We start from the raw sequence: 7,156 nt of genomic DNA on the forward strand, positions 1-7,156 counted from the left end.
TCTTACTATCTCTATGCAATTACATTAATTTGATACAATGATTGCACCAATTTTGTTGTACGGAGGTAAGGCCTGGGGTGTTGAAAATCTTAAGATTTTAGAACAATTTCATTTAAAATTTTGTAAATTCATCTTGAATTTGAAATCATCCACACCAAACTGTATGGTGTACGGTGAGCTAGGTATTATGCCTATTACACTGCAAGCCAAATCTAGAGTATTATGTTATTGGAGCAAATTATTAAATACTAAAGATGATAAAATTTGTAAAAATATTATATAAAACTATTTTGCATTTGCATAATAGCAATATACTTACTTCCCCTTGGATATCTTTTGTTAAGTCTAATCTTGACGAGCTTGGTTTGTCTGAATATTTTATTAACCAAAAGGTTACAAACTTGAGACATTTCAAATCACTGGTTAAGACTAGATTGCAAGATCATTTTGTACAACACTGGAATAACTCTGTTGATAACTCTCCGAAATGTCTTGTATATCGTATGTATAAAAAGTACATTGTTTTGAAAAATATCTGGATATCTTGCCACATAATTTAGCTAAGACTCTTTGTAAATTTAGAACTACGAATCACTCTTTACCTATTGAGAAGGGAAGACATTATAACATAGAACGTTGTGAAAGAAAATGTACACTTTGTGACAAACATTCAATTGGGGATGAATTTCACTATCTATTTGAATGTGACTTCTTCAGTGACAGTAGAAAAAAGTCAGTGCCAAAGTACTATTTTAACCATCCTAGTTCATTCAAATAAGATGATCTTATGAATTGTAAAATTAAGTTAAAACTTATTAAACTAGCATTATTTTGTAAAACCATTTTGTCTAAGTTTAAATAATGTCATTCTCCGTGTAAAATTTATTGATCTCATAGTTGGATACACATGTGTAACTCTTAGAAACAGTAAAATGTCTTATAGATTTATTTTTTTAGATAACAATATGCTGCTTTGTTGTTTGTATACTTAGCATTGTCTTTGAAGTTACTGATTCAATATGTATATCATTGTTCTCATCACATGCATATTATATGCCCTGATGTAGAAATAAACTTGAAAACTTCAAACTATTAGTAAACGTACATGAATGAACTCTCAAAATCATACAAATTAACAAAAAAAGTAAACGATTACCTTCATAATTCCAAGAAAGCAATATCCCTTTATAAATACTCCTTGCTTCCATTTTTAACACTCAATATGTAGTACACTTTATAAAGCTATCTGACTGTCTCAAGATTTTTCCCTGATACCCATGCTCACCGCTGTTTAAAGAAAACTGGTCCAAGGGAGGCTAATTTATCTATTACACTTCTAATCTTGAACAGATTTATGTCCCTTCCTAGAGTTAAAGTAGAAATAATGTATATAAATACCTATTAAGTACACCTAGCTATGACTTTAGTATAGTATATGTGTATGATAATGTAAACATATGTTAATATATATAGATGTATATTCAAATATGTGACGCACCATGACATTTTGGGTCCAAATTCGGCGTTACGTCATTTGAGAAAACATCGATTAAAGTTACGTCACAAAAAATGGTGGACGTTACCACGTGTTCACGGCAATTAAGGCATTATTGTTTTCAATAATACTCTACCCTGCCACAAGAACTAAATGAAGTGACATATTAAACATTTCCGTGTTTTGCAATTCCGTTTCTTTAAAATTTTTGAATGATTGATAATTAATTTATCGCCTTTTGAATCGACACGCCATTTGTAAACATGGAAGGTCCCGGAGAAAATGAAACTACCAAAAACAGTTATTTGATGATTTATTTCGATTGTATAAAGAATGACAGTTAACGAATCTCAAGGTAAGTAAGTATTTAAGCGATATGTAGGGTTTGAAAATATTATCTGAGTTCGTATCGACTGTTTTGTCCGATATCTTTTCGAAAAATAGCCCGGATTTGACACTAATGACAGTTTGGAGGTAGCGCAATTCACATTTTATTTACAAGTGTCACTGTATTGTACACTATATATTATTTATTAAATCTGCCATGAATTAAACTTTTTAGCTCGACTATTCATAGAATAGTAGAGCTATTGGACTCGCCCATGCGTCGGCGTCCGCGTCGGCGTCCGCGTCCGCGTCCCGATTTGGTTAAGTTTTTGTATGTAAGCTGGTTTCTCAGCAACCACTTGTGGGAATGGATTGAAACTTCACACACTTATTCACTGTGATAAACTGACTTACACTGCACAGGTTTCATAACTCTGTTTTGCTTTTTTTACAAAATTATGCCCCTTTTTTGACTTAGAAATGTTTGGTTAAGGTTTTGTATGTAAGCTGGTATCTCAGTACTCACTAATGGGAATGGATTGAAACTTCACACACTTGTTCACTGTCATGATTTGACATGCACAAAGTAGGTCCCATAACTCTATTTTCCTTTTTAACAAAATTATGCCCCTTTTTCAACATAGAAATTTTTGGTTAAGTTTTTGTATGTAAGCTGGTATCTCAGTATCCACTAATGGGAAAGAATTGAAACTTCACACACTTGTTCACTGTCATGATATGACATGCAGTGCAAAGGGTCAATAACTCAACTTCGCATTTTACAAAATTATGCCCCTTTTTCAACTTTGGAGTTTTTGGTTAAATTCTCATATGTAAGCTGGTATCTCAGTACCCACTTACGGGAATGGATTGAAACTTCATACACTTGTCCACTGTCATGAGCTGATAAGCACTATGCAGGTTCCATAACCCTATTTTGCTTTTTTACTAAATTATGCCCCTTTTTCGACTTTCTTATTCATTCAATCGACAAGGCTGTTGAATAGTCGAGCGTTGCTGTCCTCCGACAGCTCTTGTTTTTTAATCGTTTTGAACTCTTATTCAGTAGAATCAGTATGCAAGACAGTTAGATTCTATGCAAGAAGACTTTGTGACTCTGGTGCCAAACAGAAACACAATAGTCAGTCATAGTGTTTAGTTACATAATTAAAGCCCTGATCATTTTATATAGCCATGCCATGAAAGTGACTGATCAGGAATAATTGAAACACATCTATTGTCAGCTTCAATAACTTATTTCTATCTTGTAATGTCAAATCAGTCCATACATAAAACTTCTACAAGGCATAAATATTGTGTTTACTTGGAATGATATGTTTTTTTTCTAAAGCTTTTCAAATTTTTGTTAAATCTGCATACTGTTCACTTGGCCATTATTTCTGGAATCCTCACCATCTTGTACTGTTCTTGGCAAGTCACTGACAGCCACTTTGTAAAATGAATTAACGTTAGATACATTTTGTTTTGAAAGTCTTGCCAGGGATTCAGACCTATTACACTTCTTATAGAAGTCTTTGTGCTCTATGTACTGAGCTAACTGCCCAGAGCATTTTTATCTTACATTTCAGCCTTTTTCAGTATTTTTTTCATTTTACAGTTCAACCACTGAGGATTGTTTGGCTTGATGCAATGACCTTAAACAGTTAAAGGATTTTCCAGGAAGGTCTATACACCACAAGCTGGAGTTTTTGGGGGTTTGTAAATTCCTTCATACATTTTTACAGTTATTATACTGCTATTCTAAAAAAGATAAAGACATTAAAGTAACAAACATAAATGATCTATTTTATTCATAACATTTTAAGAGAAAAGATTTTAATTATAGGCCCATTCAACAAATATGTGTTAGTATATTAAGAAGTGAATAAATAATGATATTTAATAATTAAATATATCATGTATGTATGTTTACATTAAGTATGATTGCATGAATTGTATGTCCAGTCTGTCAGAATCTTAGATAGATTATGTATTCTTGAAAAGCTACTTTTCTGCTTGAATACTGTAAGATTCTTGGATGAGTTTATACTTATCAATTCTGCTTTCATTCAGCTTTTATCAAAAGGACTCTCTTAAGCTTAAAAAGATGCTTTACAGTCTTATATACTGTGACCTTATACTAATCTTAAAATGAAGTTCTAATGTTGTTAAATTTTTGTTTTGCAGTGATGAAAGAACTATGAATATGTGAATGGGAATGAAACAGAAGGAAATAATATGTTCTACTGATCATCCAGCTTAAATCATGCCTATGGAATAGAGTGCATGTCACAACTACTTACATGAGCAAATAACTCCATATTGCACAAATAAGGACATGTTTCTTGCCCTCATGACTTGAAAAAGTTAAACATTCTAATTCAAATTACAAATGTGTTTCAAGAAAAAGTAAAACTTAGTCAACTGTGAGAAATATTGGGTAAAAGTATTTTATAAGTGTTTTGTTGCCAAGACAGCTGTGAAGTGGTTTGAAAAGCATTATCTTAATTGTTCTAACAATACAGAATTTAACTTATGAATTTTCCAAAACTGCATGCATGAAATATTAAGACATGTCTGTTGAATGAATCCTAGTTGTTTCAAAACTACTACATGTGTGACATTTAAAGCACAACCTATGGATGAAACATTTTTACAATCAAAACTGCCTTGCCAGTGTGAGTGTAGGAAAGATTTTCCCAGAAATGGCCATGACAGAAAACTTCCAATATAGCAGAAAATATTTGTTACTGGCTAAATATAATATATTTTATTTCAAGAATTAATCATGTAAATCCATGGCTTTAATTGTGTTAAAAGATATTTCACATGAACTTTGCAGAAATAGCTAATTTTTGTTGCAAAACATTGTGAGTTGCCATGGTAACACAAATTTGACTTAAATTTAGATTTGTTTGATTATGTAGACAACATGTTTCTTGTTTATATTCTGCTAATCAGACTATGTTCTGCAAGAAAATATCTTTTATGTGTAATCATTGCTTCAACAAAGCATGTCATAACACAAATCTGCCATAAAATGGCAGAGTTGTAATGCAGGTAGGCATATCAGGAAAATATGTAGTTCTCAAAGTCAAAATATATTACATGAAATATGTTTTTTTTATAAATGATCATAATTGACCATTTATGGTGTAAAACAAATGTATACTGAACAGATGCTAAATGAATGTTCTGATTCTTTCTGGAAAATTTACAAAAATACTACTATTTTAAGAAAATAGTGCATTGTTGCCATGGTAACGTTAATTTGACTTTTAAATTATTTTGGATATCATCATATGTAAACAACATCTTTCTTGTTTATATGTTATATTTGTTAATCTGTAATATGTTAGTGAATATATTTTCATATATAATAATTGCACCAGCAAAGCACTATGTTATCACACAAGTCTGCCTTAAAATGGCAAGAGTTGTAACTGAGAGAGATGTATCCAAAAATTATGTATTTCTCAAACAATATTACATTAATTTGCATGGAATGATGTCTCTTACTTTAAATTAAGAAAACAGACAGATTTTGATGTAAATATATGGAAAAACACTTCAAATATTCAAATTATTACAAAGAAATTGACAAAAATGTTAGTATTTTTGTAAGAAAATACCACATTGTTGCCATGGTAATGTTAGTATTTTTGTAAGAAAATACCACATCGTTGCCATGGTAATGATTCACTGATCAGTATATCTAAGTCTTCTGAAATTTTAGCAACCTCATAGTTGATAATAACAGTCTAATAATTATATCTTCTTGCTTGATTTTCTTTCTTACTGTTTAATAGATAAGGTTTCTATAACAATAAGATTAATGTCCTAGTTTTTGGGATGTTGTCTAATTTGATATTAAATAAAGTCTGTATTTTGTTCAAAAGAATGTCATAAAACAGTTGTCTGTAAAATGCTTGCACACTAGAAAAAGTTAATTGTGTATTTATTTCACATTCTATGTAATTTATTGCTAGATTCATCAATAGACTGTTAAAAAAGAGGTTAAACAACAGTGTTGCTATAGAAACGATTTTTAGAACATAAATACTTTTATACTACATGAAAGAAAGAGACAAAAAGAAATACATTCCATTAATTGCATGTTGCTTTTGTTATTTCATCATGTATTTTATCTTGATATTATTTAGATATGGAGTCATTATTAAGATGTACTGCCTCAATTTTGATACAGTTAGACAAAAACATGGTGTCCGAAAAGGGATAATATCTCCATGACAACGGCTGATTTTTGTTGTCAAATTGAAGATTTTTACTCAGAACGGGTCAGTCTGTCAGATTAGCCCAAAACCCTATTTTTGACCAAAATTGCATTTGAACCCAAAATCTCATGCTCTGTCACATATATGTGTGCATGTATATTTGCATGTGTGGTATAAGTGTGTACGAATATGTTATGTTTTTGATGGTCGTGAAAATGCTCATTTTAAGTATCACATGTAATGTTGTATTTTCCAACTGTTGCAGTTGCTGTTTATTTCTAACATGCGGCATCTGTGTATTGGATGGGCTATTTTTCATGTACATATTTTTCTTATATTTTCTCTCTCTACTTTATGTCTGTTCTGAATGTCCAGCGTCTTGGGGCCTACGATTTACGACCAATACGCCGCTACAAAATGTACTTTCTACATATTTCTATATCCATTTAGGTGATGAATGAGCTATGTGTCTACCGAGCGGCAATAGGTCCTGTTAACAATAGTTCTCAGAAAATTAAGGGAAGATGTCGTTTTTACTGTCAGCCAATTCTAATCATTGTTAATGCCTTATTGCAAATAATACGTAGTACTTCTTGTCTAATAAAACAATTAATGACAACATTTTTCTTAATTTTGTTAATCTACAAAATGCAATTTTAGTATCCTTTGGAACATTCCATGCTGGAATCAGAGAATTTATTCCAGCAGACGATTTTTGTTTTTGAATGTTGAATATGTTTTTATCTTGATAAAAATATTGCTATTATCTGGGGATGTTGAAGTAAATCCTGGTCCGATAAACAATGATGAGAACTGTTTGTTTATCTTTCATCAAAATATTAGAAGTATTAGAAACAAACTTAATTTTGTAAGAGTCAACTGGTTAGAGTTTGATTTGCTCTGCTTTACCGAAACACATTTAGATATTTTAGTTGACATAGACAACTATAGTGAGCCGTATCGCAAAGATAGTACCAGTCATTCAGGAGGCCTTTTAATATATGTCACAGAACATCTTATATCTAGTAGAATTTTTGAACATTCGAACATTAATCTACCAGAATCATTGAGAAATAATTTAAAAGTAAAATGTCGAAAT

At 31.1% G+C, this 7,156-nt stretch overlaps 1 long non-coding RNA gene across 1 annotated transcript; it reads left to right on the forward strand.

Moving 5' to 3' along the window:
- The first annotated feature begins 1,760 nt into the window (after positions 1-1,760).
- On the forward strand, positions 1,761-6,139 carry LOC128557623 (uncharacterized). Its single transcript, XR_008371272.1, has 3 exons — positions 1,761-1,850; positions 3,441-3,537; positions 4,010-6,139. It is a non-coding gene; the product is annotated as an uncharacterized LOC128557623 (long non-coding RNA).
- Positions 6,140-7,156: the final 1,017 nt, after the last annotated feature.

Source organism: Mercenaria mercenaria, chromosome 6 (genome assembly GCF_021730395.1).
Source record: "Mercenaria mercenaria strain notata chromosome 6, MADL_Memer_1, whole genome shotgun sequence".
Taxonomy (NCBI): Eukaryota; Metazoa; Mollusca; class Bivalvia; order Venerida; family Veneridae; genus Mercenaria; species Mercenaria mercenaria.